General features: G+C 42.1%; 1 protein-coding gene across 1 annotated transcript in view; it reads right to left on the minus strand.

Moving 5' to 3' along the window:
* The window catches only part of TOX (thymocyte selection associated high mobility group box), a 184,973-nt gene extending 167,225 nt beyond the window's left edge, over nt 1-17,748 (minus strand). The window contains exon 1 of the mRNA XM_024742660.1: nt 17,647-17,748. The gene's annotated coding sequence lies outside the window, so the exon portion shown is untranslated. The remainder of the gene's footprint in view (nt 1-17,646) is intronic.
* Between the last annotated feature and the right edge of the window lie 341 nt (nt 17,749-18,089).

The raw sequence follows: 18,089 nt of genomic DNA on the forward strand, positions 1-18,089 counted from the left end.
TTCAAAGTGGTTCAGTAACTTTAATGAAGAAGGCAAGGAGTATGTATGCAAAGTACTCTGATGATCTTAGAGGAAATAAACTACCTGTATGTTTGTAAATATTTAAATACTATTACCTCCCACATAGAAAAGTATACATTAATAGACCTGCTTTTTAAAACAGCGTTATCATTTAGCTTCTTAGAAATGAACAAACTTCACTTTCTAGAGCAGTTTTAAGTCCACAGCAGGACCGAGCACGAAGTGCAGAGAGCCCTCACACAGCCCGTCCCCGCACACGCACGCAGCTTTCCCCCACTTCCGACATCCCTCACCACAGCGGGGCGCTTGTTACAATCGCTGAACCTATACTGACACGTCATTATCACCCAAGGTCCACAGTTTACATTAGGGCTCGTGCTTGGTGTTGTACATTCTATGATTTTGGACAACTGTGCCATGATATGTATCCACCACTATGGTATTGTACAGGAAAAGAGCTATACTGGTGCCTTTTTTTGTTCAGTATTTTTTGTCTATACAATCAGAGTTAAGAGGATTCTTTTTAGCCAGTACTGCCTCTACCTCCAAAAAAATACTGTTGCTAAAAATAACCCCCCTCGTCTAAGCTTCTACTTGTAGTCCTTACCACACTGAGAATGAATTGGATTTTTCTCAAATTAACATTAGGGAGGAGTATGGAAAATGACACGCTTGTTCAACGCTCTGCTCATTTGACACGGTATCTTTCCAGAAATATCTGTAAGTAGATACAGGATTTTACATGGATTAAAACGTCAGTAGTCGATTTCACAAAGAGGCAATACCACAATTACCGAATTTCTGGGAACATTTCCAACCTTCCCCACCAGTCTTTCTAGGTTGGTGACGAGGAATGCCTGCAAGCGACTAAATTTGTATCATCTGAGCAAAAACCTCCATTTGTGTTTCAGGCTATGTTGATACACAACAGAGCAGAGAACTGGCAATTATCCTATTAATTTGGTGAACGTGGACAGCCACACCAGATATTTCAAACCACCAAATAGAACTTTTTTTTGTCTCAACGATCTATTTTGTTAACCAGATAACTGCCAAGACTCCAACTTTGCTCTGTTCTGGATAAAATTACAATTTCTCTGCATCTCCAGTATCAGCTACTTAAGGGAAATATGTGGAGAAATGTATGGATGTAAATGTATGGATATTTTTGCATTGAAGCTGTACTTCTCACTCCATACTGATGATGCAGCGTGAAACACAGAAAAAACATAGATAGTTATGGCTATTTTTATCCTGCTTCTCAAATAGCCAGTATTAAAAAGTATATTAAAAAGCAATATGGCATCATGGCTAAGATCAACAGCTTTGGAATCAGCATGCTTGAGTTCTAATGATGGCTCTGCCTCTTACTATATATGTGACCAATGCCTCAGTTTTTCTGTCTGTAATATGGGAACATAATAGTGCCCATCTCATGGGTCACTGTGAGGATTAAATGAGTTAGTTCAAATAAACTGCTTAAAATAGAGCTCGGATCATGGCAAGCAATGAATAAATGTAGCTATTACCCTTATCTTAACCTCATCATTAAGATTGGTTAACCCATGAAGGATCTCTGAGGGATAATGAAAATGCCCTAAAACCAGACAACTCGGTAAATTTAATAAAAACTCATTTAATTGTCCATTTAGCACAGGTGAATTTCATGGTAAGTAAAAGGCACCTCAATAAAGCTGTTACAAAAATGAAACAAAATAAAGATTGTCCAGCCTTATTAACGCAATAGCATTAGGCTCCTGGGCTGTAAAGCCTGAGAGGAAGAATGGAGAAGCACGGTGCGGGGGAAGGAAGAGAGAAAATCTGAGGGACCTACGGCCGGCCTCCCCTTCTCTCCCACTGTGTGAACCGCTTCTTACTACAGTGGGGGAGGGGCACATCAGCTGTCTTCTGTGCACTGCTTCTCAGCCTGCCCTCCCAGAGCCCACTGTCCAGCACTGGAAGACAACTTTGAAGAAGCTTAAGAGCTACTCCTCTGCTGAGAATGCGCTTTGAGTCTACTCCTAAACCCTCCATTTCCTGCGACCCTGTTACTTAAAATCAAGTACAAACGAACAATACTCAATCACTTTCTCACTTTCATTATCTCACTGACCGATGATCTTAAAACTTTGTTCACTGATTCAATCCTTAATTCAGCATTTATTATGCTACCACCCCTGTGCTCCAAGCATATTCCCAGAAGGTAGAGGGGGAAAAAAAGACCAAGATAGTGCGGTCCCTGCCCTCAAGAGCCTCGTAGCTGCTAATGTGGTTTAATCAATCTGGATATGGCCCTCTTTTAAGTCTACGCCCTGTTTCCCAAGTAAAAAAAAAATCTTGACCCTTCTCCTAAGCTCCTTCCAACTTTCTGATGTAGATAATCCCTCTCACTCCCTCATCTCACAGGTCAAGAGGTAGAGATCAGAATTGGTTCCTTCCAGAACATCACTCCACCGCCACTTTCCACTTGTTCTCTTTTGGAGTCTACATCATCTGCTCATCCCACATTTTTTCTGTCTTAATTGTCGTCATCTGCCATTTCCTAGGACACGTCTACTATCTTTCCCTCTGTATTCATTACCTTTGCTGGTTTCAATATCCCTGTTACTGATCTCTTCAAAATTACCATCACTTTTTTCTTGTTGTTATTGCAGTTTTAATGAGTGACTGCACTTCAACTTCCTGTGGGCACTGGTAGCAATGTGGACTTGTCATCATACAGAATGCCTCTATGGATACTGAGTTATAAAATCCCTCGCTCTGACCAGAATTTCTTCCCCTTCCACTTCTTTCGCTTTTTAAATTTCTGAGTCTTCTATCTACTCTTCCAATTACCTTTAATAACTCCACCTCCCTCTAATCTTGGTTCCACTGACGCCAAGAAGATGTAGACTAGATTTCAGAGGTGGCCATCTCAAGGAAGCTCTATTACCCCATTTCTTTTGACATCTTTGAGTTTTCCCCCGCTACCTGTCTCACCCTTCCCCAAACTGGGGAAATCCCACTCTCTTGCTTTCCTAGTCTCTGCTTCAGAGCTACATGAAGCTGCTAGAGACGAAATGAAGTTGAATTAATTAATTCCACTATGCACTTGTGTTTTCCAATCTTACCTACACGTTAATTAGCTCAGCCTTTTTTTGAGCAGGGGGAATCATATACCAGGCTGCAATTTTAGAACTTATTCTCAGAATTATATTGGATGGATTGCATTAAGAGAAGCCTGGGGATAGAAGGCCAGTTAGAAGACTAGGCATTTTGGACAAGAGATGATAAGGATGTAGATTAGGACTGAAAGGGTGGGAATGGGTATCTGAGATCTATAATCTGCAGGACTTGGTGTGCAAAGGGAGAGAAGTACTCGAAAGATATTTAAATTATGAGATTCAGTGACTAAGGAGCATGAAATGTGTCACTAATAAAAACAGAGGAACAGTTTTAGAAGGAAGACTCGAGCCTTGAATACAGTCATTGTGGGATTCCAACAGGTTTCTTTGATGACAATGGTCAGCAGGGAGTAAAAAGAAAAAGATGGATGTAGGTGGAAACTCTCATTGAGAGTTTCTATCACATTCCCAACCTAGCCTAATCCGAGCTTTTTCCTGAGAATCCTTTAGTACTCAATCCCTGATGAGCTCTCCCCAATGGAGACCCTGCTTCCTACTGTAGAGAAAAAGCTACCTGAATAAGCCACCTCAATTCTCCCCCTCTCCACCTCCAAACTTTTGTTTGAAACCAAATTCTTTCTTCTTTCCTTTTGGTTTCAGAGATACCTTCCCCCCCACCCCTTCTCAAGTACAGACCTCCCCTTGCACTCTCAACTATATCCTTCTCTGGTATTTGTCCAGTCAGTTATTTCTCATCTTTATCACTCCTCTGCCTACAAAAGGGCTCAGCTCCTTCTTTATTCTTATAACAAAACAAAACCCAATCAATCAATCAATGGTTCTTTCCGGAACTCAACTACTCCAAGTTACTCATTTATCTCTCTCCTTTCCGTTATCACAAAATGTCTCAGAATAACTTGGTGGGCCTGCTGCATGCTTTCCCTAACCACTTATTCACCTGTCTCTTGAACCCGTGAAGTCTTGGGCTGGCATCTTCACTCCTTACACTGTGTTTCTCCTTCTCTTTCCCTCATTCAGAACTGACAACCAGCCCTTCCCTTTTGGGTCTCTCTGTCTTGGATTTTCGTGCTGATCCCCACAAAAGCCTCTTCTCTGCCCCCACTGCCCTTTCCTTACCCTCGAGTGCCATCGAAGGGGGCGGCTCCCTGAATCCCCTTCTCAGGAACGAGCTCACGTTCAAAGAATCTACTGATTCTCAAATATCTTTTTAGGAATGATTCCTCTGTCTACACCCATCTTTTTACTTTTACTCCCTGATGGCCATCGTCATCAAAGAAACCTGTCAGAATCCCACACTGACCGTGTTCAAGGCTCACCTCTTCTTCTAAAACTCTTCCTCTATTTTTTATTAATGGCACATCCACGCTCCTTAATCAACGAATCTCATAATTTAAATATATTTTGGATACTTCTCTCTCCCTTGCATGCCAAGTCCTGCCGCAGATTATACATCTCAAATGCCCATTCCCACTGCTTCAATCCTAACCTATGCCCCATCACCTCTTGTCCAGACTGTTGCCATAGTCTTCTAACTGACCTTCTACCACCCAGGCTTCTATTCCATCCAATACAATTCTGAGAACAGTTTTTAAAATTACACCTTTTTTTTAAATTACAGGCTCTCCCCTGCTCAAAATATGCCCTGGCTTCTCACTGCCAACTGAATAAAATAAAGTCTTCTTATTCTGCTATCCAAGCTTCTACCATCTGCGCTCAGCCCAGTGAAGCTGGAACCACGGCCAACCGGAGCTGCTCCACACGCCCTCTGAGCTCCCCCGTTAACTGCACTGATTCCCGTGGCACCTCTGTCTGGAATGTCATCCTGTATCTCCAAATACCTAGATTCAACCATCCTTCTTTTATAGCCTTCCCTGAACCTCAAACCAGAGTGGTATTTATCCCTCCTCTGAATCAGAAAAACCTCCATTAGTACTTCCCTCACACTGATGTCACAGTCTGCATTTGTGCATGTGTCTACTAGCTTGTGAGGTCATCGAGAGTACAGGTTGTGGACTCAAGTCTAGCTCAGTGCCTGTACACACACCACTGCAGAGGGTGGTGGTTCCCATACACGTTGTGCAGAGAATTCCCTACAGGACTTGTTAAAACAGAAACTACTGGACCACCCCCCACCCCCGACCACGTTTTTGAGTCACCTGGTCAGGAAAAGGGTCTGAGAATCTGTGTGTCTAACAAGTTCTCAGGTAATGCTGATGCTGCTGTCCAGGAACCACACTTTAAGAACCACTGGCACAAGAAAACTGAATCCTTCTAGGCTCAAATTTATTTTCTACCTCTTAAATGCCACAAAACTTTGAATAAGTAGACAAATTTTCTGAGCCCCAGGTTCTTCATGAGTAAAAGTGAAATCATGATACCACTAGTTCTACATACATCAAGCATGGTAGTTAAAATCAATCGCTAAATATATGTAGAACGCCATATAAATAAATGTCAGATGAATAAAAATAATCAAGCCATCCACCTTGGAAATCCAAATCCATTTTGGTGATACTTTTCTCAGTGCCCCTTTCTTCTTTCTTCAGTGTTTGCTTTTTGGTTGATTCTCCAGTGAAATAATCACCTACCTCCCTTTTCTCCTGTAGAGGTTCATCTGTAAAAATTGCTGAATAAGCCACAGGCTACATTCAAGACCAGATGCAGTGAATATATTTCAGAAATTCTCCACTTGGGTCTGTCTACAAGGTGAACATGGAAGCTATTTGGCCCATCAGTTGAAAAATTCCCTTCAGTGGAAATGAATGACTTGGTTCATTCCATATGTGTCCCTGAAGTTCAGGGCTAGTACTAGGGTGAGGCCAGTTTGCCTCAGGAGAAAAACTTAAAAGAGTGTTAAAGAACTGAGTAGTCAATATAAATAATATTTTAATGCAATATTAAAAAAATTAATGCAAAAAACCCCATGATGACAGGGAACAGCTGGTACTTGGTACTTAGTACTTCCCTCACACTGATGTCACAGTCTGCATTTGTGCATGTGTCTACTAGCTTGTGAGGTCATCGAGAGTACAGGTTGTGGACTCAATTTAGGATTTGGTAATGATTTATTGGGTATGATAACAAAAGCACAGGTAACAACAACAACAAAAATAGATAAGTTGGACTACATCAAAATTTAAAACTTCTGTGCATTAGAGGATACAATCAACAGAATGAAAAGGCAACCCACTGAATGAAAGGAAATATTTGTAAAGCATATATCTCAGAAGGCGTTAATAACCAGAATATACAAAGAACTCCTACAACTCAAAACAAAACCCAAACAACCCTGTTAAATTCAGGCAAAGGACTTGAGTAGACCTCCAAAGAAGGTATACAAATGACCAGATGTTCAAAATCACTAATCATCAGAGAAATGCAAATCAAAACTACAATAAGATACCATTCACACTCATTAGGATGGCTATTATATTTAAAAAACACAGAAAACGACAAGTGTTGGCAAGGATGTGGAGAAATTAGAACCCCTGGACACTGCTGGTGGTACAGCTGCCATGGAAAACAATACGGCAGTTCCTCAAAAATTAGGCAGAGAATTACCATATGATCTAGCAATTCCATTTCTGGGTACATACCCAAAGAATTGAAAGCAGGAATTAGAAGAGATATCTGTACACCCATGTTCAGAGCAGCATTATTCGTAATAGCCAAAAGGTAGAGGCAAACCAAGTGTCATCAACAGATGAATGGATTAACAAAATGTGGTACATACGTATTATGGAATATCCAACCATGAAAAGGAAAGAAATTCAGACACATGCGACATGCTACACATGGATGAAACTTAAGGACATTAAGGGAAATATGCCAGTAACAGAAAGGTAAACTGCATGATTCCACCTATATTTGGTATCTAAAGTAATCCAACTCACAGAAACAGAAAGCAGAATTGTGTTTGCCAGGGCCTGGGGGAAGGCAGACATTCCCCACCCTTGGTGCTTTACCAGGAATAGACATGATTGAAGTATGCAAGGAGACCTCCCGTTTTTAAAACATCCATTTCTTCTGCTTGTGAGGAAGGGAGAATCTGAGAGGATAAGGGGCCACCTAATAACTCATCAATAGTTATGAATCTTGTAAGGAGCCTTGTATCGTCACCGTTGAGCTATAATTTAAGTGCTCTGATTATTGCTCAAATACTAATCCTTATAATAATAAACGCTATAGTCTAGTGTCAGTGCACATCAATAAGCTCATTTAAACATCTTCACTACTCCTCTTAAACACAGTACTTAAGTGTCATCACTTAGATTTACTGATGTAGAAACACAGGACAAGAGAGTAAGTACACTTAAGGGAAGAACCCATGGCTCTGCTAATCAGAGGACGTGTTGTAAAAGAGCAAGAAAATCTTCATGGTGCTCAGGGCTGGGCTCTGGTGTCTCAACCATGGTGTCTAGGGAAAACTACCATTCGATTTAGAAAGAGAATACAGACTCCCGGTGCTCAATCTCAGTTACTCATCTGCAATTCCATTGGTTGCAACCGAAACCACAGAAAAGCAAGCGAGATTATAGTTTGGCCTTTAGTTCACACAGCGCAAAATAACTTTAAACAGCGAAGTCAGAAAGTGACTTGATGAATGTGTTTATACCTTTCATTTAAAAAAGCTGAAAGAGGAACCTGAATTATATATTCCATTTTATTTCTTACTGTTAAACACAGACACTGAAATGTATATCCAGTGCCTTTTAGGAATACAAAGTAAAAGCAATGCCAAGTATCGTGCTCCAGCAGGTAACACAGCAATTTAGGATTAGCCAAGAGATTTATCAAGCAGCTTCCAAGGGAAGCAGAGTTCAAGTTCGGGCTCATCAATAATACATAAATAAACTGAACAATTAGGTACAAAGTGGCTATCTTGTCAGAGGACTTATTGGCCGATAAATGATACACACTCTCTCGCTGCCTTGGGTACAGAAAGAAAAGACGTGTTAAGACAGAAGAAGGGTTGAATGAAAAAGAGAGAAGCAGCCCAGCGCTGCCTAACCTCCCACAGCCTCTGGGCTTCATTCCTGTGTCATCCTGCTGTGAAGGGAGGCCTGGGTGTTAACATGTAAAGGTGAATGAAGCAACACTTAGGAGCCTCAACTCTGAATTTCATTGCCTCTTTAAGCAGCCTAGAGCTTGACGTCGATAGGTCTGCACATGTTTTGGAGAAACTGCAGACAAGCTGGGAGTCCAGCAGAGTTTCACTTTCTGTGGGCTTAGGTTCTCAGGTGAGTCCCTAGGGCGGAAATTGGGGATTGTCAAATGACCCTAGAAAAGCCCATATTCTGCCTCATCCATACCAGGGAAAGCACAATTTTGAGGGTGAATTATAAACTGCTGCAACGTGAAAAAGTGAAAAAAATGATTGATTGTTAATTGAGGTACCAATTCCGGAACTGAGGTTCAGCTCTAGATCAGTGCTAAGTCAACTGACAGGTAGAGTCAGAGCTATCCTCCACAGCTAAGCCTCCACCTTGGTGCCCAATGAAGTAGTCGGCTTGTGTTTAGCAACCGTGGGGTCCTTTGGCTAGTATCATAGCCAGCAAGATCTTGGTCAGCTCAGGGCCAGATTCACACTATCGGAGACACAGAAGTGAGGCTGGCAGCAGAGAGGCTGGCAGAAAGGACGGCAAATCCACATCCCTCAAGACACACATACTTTGGACGGTTCTACCCGCTACCCCCCAACACCAAGCGCTGGTGGAGACTTCTGCTCTGTAATGGAAGCTCTCTCTATTTTAAAGATATGTGAATGAAGGCTCAGAGAAAATAAATTGGCCCGAATCACGCTTGTTGGAAGTAATGCAGGAATCCCAACCCAGGGGTTCTTCTGAACCCCCAGGGCTTAGATGGGTTTATTACTGCTATGCAGTTGAGCTAATAACAGCAGGTAAACGCAAAGTTTAGATGAAGAGACACTATCTGAAAGGCACACACTGGACGAACAGTGATTTGGAACTGTCAATGATGAACTAAAGTGTCCATTTCATCACTGCAAAGCCCGAAATGAGACAACTATAAAGAAATGAGACAATTATAAAACCTCAAAAGAATGAGTCAAAGGCTACTAAAGCAAAGGTTTTTGAGAATAAAAGTAGATTCTTAATAATGGATTTATTCATCTAATTCAGGGATCCATAAACTAGGGCCATGGGCCAAATCTGGCCAGCCACCTGTTTTTATAAATAAAGCTTTATGGGAACACAGCCATGCTCGTTTACTGACATACGGCTATGGCTGCTTTTGTCATACAATAGTCAAGTAATTACGACAGAGACTGTCTGCCCTGCAAAGCCAAAAATATTTATTACTATCTGGGCCTTTACAGAAAAAGTATGCCAACCCCTGAACTAAGTCACGATGAAACCAGTACAGATTTAAAGGTATTAGTAACTAGTCATATTTGTTAATCCACATGAGTAATTCTCAAACTGTGTCTCACACATTCTTTTGAACGTTAAGAATTATTATGTGAAAATGGTTTCAGTGGACCAACAAGTTTGGGAAAGGCTGAAAAAAAAATATTTTTTAAAAGCCCATATGCACTGTGAATTTCCAAGTTAAGCTGAAGGGTGTAATTTTATGCAGTACTTCCCAAACTCATTTGACCAGTGGTGTACACACCTAGACCCAATGGTCTCAGTGACACCTGGCTGGTCCTCTACTACAGCTGTGAGATCTGGAGGAAGAAGTAAAGGAAGGCACAACTGCTAAGACTGGAAGAAACTTCCCTATTTCCTTACTGGTTCATCAGGTTCTTCACATGTAAGATAGAAATAAATTGTTCTCCTCTGAGAGTATAGCAGAGTTCAACGCACTATTACAAAGCCTTAGGAAATACAAACTCTTTCAGCTAAGCGTCGTGCATTATACTATAAAGCGCCCTCCTCAGTATAAACTAGTGTCTCCTGAGAGACCCAGTGGGTACTGAAATGCTGAGATGCAAGGTACCCATGAGAGAAGGAAGCATCCCTCTGCACAATGATGTGCCCAGTATTTGTGCGTGTGCGTGTGTGTGTGTGTGTGTGCGTGTGTATTTAGCAGCTTTGCACATTTTGCCTCCAGTGTTTTGTTCCCATTAACTATGAGCTAAATGTCTGCTTGATTAATTGTTTCTCCGTTGGTGTTAACAAAAGAACATATGCTATTTCACTTGCATCTCATTAAGCTCTTCAAATATTAGAGTTGTAGGAGACTTGGTATTGCTACAGAAAAAAAGAATTAAGTGTGTTCCCATTAGCTGCATTTGACAGTGTGTTAATTATTCATGTAAACTATTCTCGAGTGAAACGTGCTGTGGCCACTCTTCCCTTGAACTCAGCAGGGTGTGCACACGCCACGGCCGGAGGGCTCATAAGCAAGACCCCAGTCCAATGAGACAGGCTGGCCCACGGGAGCCCTCTCCACACCTCATGGCAATCACACCAACCTGATCCAGAATTGGGGGCAGGGCATCCACAGGTACCCACGGTTCTAACTTAACCAGCCCTCAGGCAGTGCTTGCTGGGTCCCACTGTCCCCAGCCCTTTCAGAGTCTACTTCTTTTAATTATTATTATCTCCATTTCTCAGATGGGGAAACTAAGGCACAGATCGGGTAAAGAACCAGCCTATGATCACACAGCTAGCAAGCTGTAGTGCTGGGATATGAACTCAGACTGGGTTTGGGTCCAGAGTTTGTGCTTTTAACCACCCTGTGGTGGCTCTGGGGTTCTGCCGTCCTTCGAGACTTGCTTTTTCAATTCCTGGATTCCATGAAGTACTCCAGTATCCTACTAAATGTTCATTTTTGCTTAAGCAAGCCAGAGTTGGCTACTTGCAACCAAAAGAAACTTAATAGAGGAGAAAGCACTCCTCTCTTTTCTCCACAAGATTTCCCTTAGAAACCATATCTGAAGGATGCTAAAGTCACTGTCCGTTTCCACCCTCAAAGCCGCAATGCTTCAACGCAGGAGTAACGTGGGGACAGCAAGGATGGGTGGGGGGCCGGGCCAGGGGAGCTCTGCAGACGCAGGGCCCGTGGTCGCTGCTGGCCAGGACAGTTGCGCCTTCACAGCTCCCTGTCACAGGCATCTCCGTGCTGCTCGGTTGGTAAGCCTGTGACGGAGCACAGTGAGACTGGTGCCCACCTGCCTGGGCTCTCGGGGCGTCGTCCCACCCTCTGGCCCACCCTACTGTGCTGTGGAGCACAGTCAAGCTGAACGTATCCCTGAACAGTATCCTTTAGAACAAAAGGGACTTTTCCCACTTAGCTCCTCAAAGACAGTTCCTTTGCCCAAAGGCTTTCATTTTCTTTTTAATGTAACATTTATTTATCACTTAAAAAATTGAGCACTTTTCTAAGTGCTTTACCTTTATTAATTCTTATAAGTCCCACAAGAATTGTATGAAGTTTTACAGATGGGGGAAAGTGAGGCAAAAAGGAAGTGTGCAGCCAGGATCAAGCTAGGCAATGGGTCCCACGTCTGACACAGTCACAGCGATTGTGTAAGGAGGTTCCCTGCTATCCCTATCTCTGTGGGTAAAGGCAACCAGCCGCATGACCTTCCCCTTTATGTCTTGGTCAAGTCTATCAACACCACCATTCACTACAGGTAGAAACAGAATGTTGTTTTCAAAAATGGAAATACCATAATACTGTACAGATTTTTCTCTTCCCTATATTGGCACAGAATGTCTGTCTGCTTCAGCAGTGTACAAACTATTCATATTCGGATATTTCAGAATGAATTTTTGCTTTTAAAATCACGTGCACATTTTAGGTCCCCGACATCATTTTTTGCTTTGGGTAGCAAATTCCCTCTTTTTGCCTGCGTGAATTGATGTCAGTTACACTCTGTCATCTTCTGAACTTACTGTAAAAATCTTTAGCATTAGCCTTCTATAGAGAATAATGGTCACTTCCTCTAGTGAAAGAAAACATCTACATCCCAATCAATCATACTTATTGAACTTACAAAGGGCTCTTTGCCAAGTAAAAGCTGCATTTTTAGAATTAAGCATTATTCGACCTTTTTGAAGCCAACTCAGTAGAACTCTCATCACTGTTTAACTGGCTTAACATTTTTCACCTCAACTCTCTTCTTCACTTACAAATTAAATTTGAAGATGGAGATGATAAAAATGTAAAGAAATTCTCTTTATCTGTGACTGTTTGCTAACTTTATAATTGCATATGTAAGGTATTTTCATTTGGTAAGATTCCAACAATGGAAGTTAGGATGGGCTCCCCCAGACACCCAGGTGAAAAAAGAAGCAGAGGACAGGTATTGTGGGAGAATGTGGGCTCCTTGTCGGGAAAGGCTGTCGGTCACTGGGCTCCGGAAGGCCAGCACCTCTGTTGTGTAGGTGGGCGGAGAACTGGGGCTGCAGCCCAGACAGGCAGCAGGAAGTACGCCAACTGCCGGGAACCCGAACCTTCAGGAAGAGCCAGCTATCTTGCTTTCGAGGCTGACAGCAGTGAAGGACTTCCTAGCAAGGACTGCAGAATTTCTGTGTATGAGAGGGCTAGCATCATTGTCTTGAAGTTACCTTTTTATAGCAAATATGGTGTTCAAATTGAGGATAGATTTCATTTGGGAGAGATGTGGGGGTCTGTGGGCAAGGGATATTTATGGCTATAGCCTCTTCAAGAGGCCACTGACTCTTCGATTAATGAAGCTCCACCAGGAACAGTAAAAGGAGGAACCTGTCAAGTAAGCACAGGATGTTCCCAAACCCAGGCTAGGAAAGCACTGGGCCAGATGGGAAAATGTCTTTCTCATCCACAACATGTGGGAACGGCCAAGCTTTCCATGGAAATATAATGAATGCATTTAAGATAAGTCGAGGCTGAGTTTGTTTTGAGAGGAAATGAAAACCGTGATAACACCCAGAGGCAAGACGGATATGGGGTTCTGGGGCTGAGAAGATGCCATTTCAGTCATGCCATTCAGTGTTCAAGCTGCTGGACAAGGGTAAGGGTCAGGCAGGGAGGGAAGACTACCTGAACATAATCCTCTAAAACGAGGATCACAGACCTTTACTCTTGACTCATCAATGTTGTCCTTTCACATAATATGCATTCTCAATTTACTTTAATAGCCCTTCTGGGAAATTCTAGAATCTTCTATGATGACCTAAGGGGAAAAGCATCTTGCCACATTTTTAGAATACAGGGATCAGCATTCCCCGCATGGCTGGGTGACCAGTTGCCATGGTAGCATAATGTATATGGACTCTGTGAAATGTTCTACCTGTGGAAAAAGTTTTCAAGAATAGAGCACTGTTTACTGTAACGTAAGTCCACAACATTTTCTTGTCAGTTTTTTTCGGGTTTCTAGCGATCTGAGCCAAGTCTAAAAGAGCCAGAAAGCAAGAGTGGATAACTGGAAATAGCCTTTTTTCTTTGTCAGTCAGTCCTTCCACAAAGACCCATGTGAACTTTCTTTAGTCCAGAAAAGTCTGAGTTTTTGGTGGAAGCTCAGTCAAAGGGTATGACAGTGCCTGAGATGGACTTAGACAAATAAGCACTTAGCTTTGTAATGAGAGAAGTACAGATGAATCCATTCAAATTCGTGTAATAAGGGAATGAACAGAACAGATACACACATACATACATTTCCATTAAAGAAAAAAGTCAATAAAGTCATATATCTATATTTAAACTGTAGCTTTTAAAATACCAAGCTTTTTTTTTTTTTTTTTTTAATTTTAGAAAAGACTAAAATTGCCTAGGGCTCTTGGGAACTACAAGTCCCTCTAGTAGAAAAGTCCTATTGTCTGGAATGCTGAATTTTTTCCTGGCACCACTGCTAATTCTCTACTGCTAACTTCTAAGTACACCCAATGGCAGAAGTTCTATGGTAGTATTATGTTACAGAGATAAGAGGATGTGCATAAAGTAAGGCCATACCATTTAAAATATATATTAAATCAAACAAACGTTCTAAAATACCTCCTAATCTTTCAGAAATGACCCAAAACTCAGTTGTTCCAGAGAAAGTTGTTGGTTTCTCTCCCATCTTGATGTGACTCTCATTTCCATACAGGTGACAAAACACTGGAGGAAGAGCCAACCTGTCTAGGGGTAGGATGCAGCCTATTGCCCTGAAGACGCCAAGAGCTGATGGCTCTTTATTACTTTCTGGTCGCTTCAGTCAACTTTTTTCTCATAGTTCAACACTCCTCCATGTTACTACCTCTTCCACGCATCATACATCCTTTATCTTTGTGTACACCACAGTCAGATTCAATAAATTATTTACACAACTGTCTGTCCTACTAGACTATGAGCTTCTCTATGGCAGAGAACATGTCTTTATTTATGTATATTCAACTGAATAAACAAAGCTTATTTAAATTTTTTAACCTTTCATCACCAATATCATCATCAATATCATTCTCCACTAATTTTATTTAAATTTCATTTGGGGAATAACTGCTAAGACAATGGAGATACAGATCTAAGAGTACAGCATTTACTATAGATTCCAGTTTATCTCCTCATGTGACTTTTTTTTTACTTCAACTTTCCAAAGACAAACTTAGATTCCTGAATTTCTGTTTATGGGTCACAAATTTCTTCTGATTTTACTTTTAAGAGAGTGCACGGCAAACACTCTATGAACCTACAGTCCCCTAAAGAGAAAAATAAAGATTGCAGAAAAAGCAATCATCTTGTTTCATTTTAATGTTACAATGAATATTACTTATTATTTATATCAATTGAACTAATACATAGTGAACACAGGCACTGTTTATCAAGATCTCTCCACTCCTCTGGATAACACATATGACGGAAAAGGTATGATATGAACAATAAAGCTAGGAATACACTCAAAAGTGATTAACTCCAAGATAGAAAAATAAATGTGTTCATTTTATGTTATAAAAATATGGTGAATTGGAGGAGAGAAATTAGACCCATCTCTTCATATGCTGGTCATCTTTTCCATCATGAAAAATATACTTCAGCATCTTGTACCTCAGTGACTGATGTACTTGCTTGAATGAATCCTTACCACCAGGTAAAACATCATTTCGATTACTTTGTGCCATTTCAGAACCGAGGTGACGCGCTCAGTAATGAGATAGAGTAAAAAGCAGTTGTTTTTAGTGGGTTTTTCCTGGGGCAGGGAATCATTTTAATTTACTTGTCCAAGTTGCCACATTTCATCGAGTTGGTATTGTCTCTGTCACTGGGCCTGTTCTCCTCTTACTCAATAAATATGGAAATCTGTTCCTAGTCCCGTTTGAACACTGTAATTTTTATAGCAGCTTTACTCTTTCTGACGAGCATATTTCCACTCTCCTTTCAGTCCTGGAGAATGTGAAGAGATGCACTCTTCCCTGAAAATGCTTTGCATGTGTGAGACATATTTCAGGGTTCAAATTTTCTACAAGTATTGTTTCATTAGTCTTTACAACAAAGGCCTCATGGTCTCTCCCACACTAGGAAGCTAAGCAGAGAATGAGTATGGAGTGACTGGGGCAGATCTGGCAGAGGCCAAGTCAACTTCTAAGTCCAATTTCAAGGGTCTTCCCTTCCAGGGTCTCCTTTCTGAGGAGGATCAAGCCCCCATCTCAGAGATCTTGAGGTCCCAGTCCTGCACACAGATTAGCTTCTAATCATTTTCCTTTCTTTGCATCCCTTCTGGAAAAAGGTGGGTTACAACGGAGAAGCAAATAAGTAACCAAGTAATTTAATAATGAAGGGAAAAACAAATGAGGTCAAAGCCCCTTTCCTATCAAGTAGAGATACTTCTTTGTATCTCTAACACTAGCCAGTCTCCTTGCCGTACCTTGGTATTTTTTGTGCTGAATTATATCAGTGAGCCCTATTTGACAAAAACATGACATGAAAAATATTTATTTATATAAGCAAATTACAGCTACCTTTATTGCCGGTAAAAAACTATTCTTTGTTTAATAAAAACAACAGCAATGAACTATGTCATACCAATGTCTTTTGAAAGGGTCTTGATACCTGACTTTCAGGTGGTGACATGTTGGGCATGAGCTGAAGGTTTAGCCAGTTGTGCAATGAATGCACCGCAGCCTCGGCGCTGGAGCCCTACCCCAAGAGCTCTCTTTCCGGCTCGTTTAACTGTGGTGTTGATCTCCTACCTAAGTATTTTTAGAAGTGCACCATGATATGAAACACATATCTTCAGACTAGTAACCAGAAACAGGCTGACTGACCCCTCTGTCAGCACACTCTGAAAGAGGCCTTATAAAAATACAAAGGTTAAGACTATCTCCAATGCAAAACAAAACTAAAGGAGACACAGCCTTCCCTCCAAACATTCACAGGTAGAAATGTGAACGCTGTAGGAGTCCATGAAAAAAGGCAGGTATTCACAGGCAGATCTGATGAGAATGGTAACAAGTGGAGGGCTGCTTTGAAAGTTACTGTTGAGATGGGAGCAGTGAGTAGACACAAGCAAGACTAAATAAAGCCAGGCTGGAGACCGGTGGTTTAAGACATGAACCAACAGTCCGGTTAAACAACCTCTGGACCCAATTTAAATGCATCTGTGACAGGGGACTAGGCCTTCGATGAGTCTTTTACTTCTGAAGACTTCACTAGGCCTCAAGGCTTCAGAGTCACAGATTCTCATCCCATCCAACTGGAGCAACTGTATTTATCAGCCTGCCAAGTGCTGAAGGACGCCAGGGTTAATCAGTGAGTTATTCCTCTGTTCTACTTAAGTATTGTGTTTATAGATATTATTCGACAAGATCTTATTGAGCATGTAGAATATCTTAAAAAGTTCAGAGTCACAGCCAACAGATAAACTGATATTTCACTAGCAACTTTTTACTTTTGACCCTGTATAAAGTATACATCTAAAATATGCAAATTGAGACAGACACCCTCTGACTTGAACTGCAACGTTGGCTTTTCCCCAGGTCTCCAGCTTGCTGGCCCACTCTGCAGATTTCAGATTTGCAGCCTCCATACTCACATGAGGAAACTAAGACTCAACAACAACTAACAACTTGCACTGCTTGAATGGACATTGGTTCAAGACGGCGGAGTGGAAGGACGTGCGCTCACTCCTCCTGTGAGAACACCGGAATCACAACTAACTGCTGAACAATCATCAACAGGAAGACACTGGAACTCCCCAAAAAAGACGCCCCACATCCAAAGACACAGGAGAAGCCACAATGAGACGGCAGGAGGGGCGCAATCACAATCAAATCAAATCCCACAACCGCTGGGAGGGTGACTCACAGACTGGAGAACACTTACACCACAGCAGTCCACCCACCGGAGTGACGGTTCTGAGCCCCACATCAGGCTTCCCAACCTGGGCGTCCGGCAACAGGAGGAGGAATTCCCAGAGAATCAGACTTTGAAGGCTAGCAGGGTTTGACTGTAAGACTTCAACAGGACTGGGGGAAACAGAGACTCCACTCTTGGAGGGCACACACCAAGTAGTGTATGCATCGGGACCCAGGGGAAGGAGCAATGACCCCATAGGAGACTGCACCAGACCTACCTGCTAGAGTTGAAGGGTCTCCTGCAAAGGCAGGGGGTAACTGTGGCTCACTGCAGGGACAAGGACACTGGCAGCAGAAGTTCTGGGAAGTACTCCTTGGCTTGAGCCCTCCCAGTGTCCGACATTAGCCCCACCAAGAGACTGCAGTCTCCAGTGCTGGGTTGCCTCAGGCCAAACAAACAACAGGGAGAGAACTCAGCCCCACCCATTGGCAGACAAGTGGATTAAAGTTTTACTGAGCTCTATGCACCAGGGCAACACCCACCTCTACCCACCACCAGTCCCTCCCATCAGGAAGCTTGTACAAGCCTCTTAGATAGCCTCATCCACCAGAGGGCAGACAGCAGAAGCAAGAAGAACTACAATCCTGCAGCCTGCGGAACGAAAACGACATTCACAGAAAAACAGACAAAATGAAAAGGCAGAGGACTACGTACCAGATG

This window comes from Neophocaena asiaeorientalis, unplaced genomic scaffold, assembly GCF_003031525.2.
Source record: "Neophocaena asiaeorientalis asiaeorientalis breed wild unplaced genomic scaffold, Neophocaena_asiaeorientalis_V1.1 scaffold226, whole genome shotgun sequence".
NCBI lineage: Eukaryota > Metazoa > Chordata > Mammalia > Artiodactyla > Phocoenidae > Neophocaena > Neophocaena asiaeorientalis.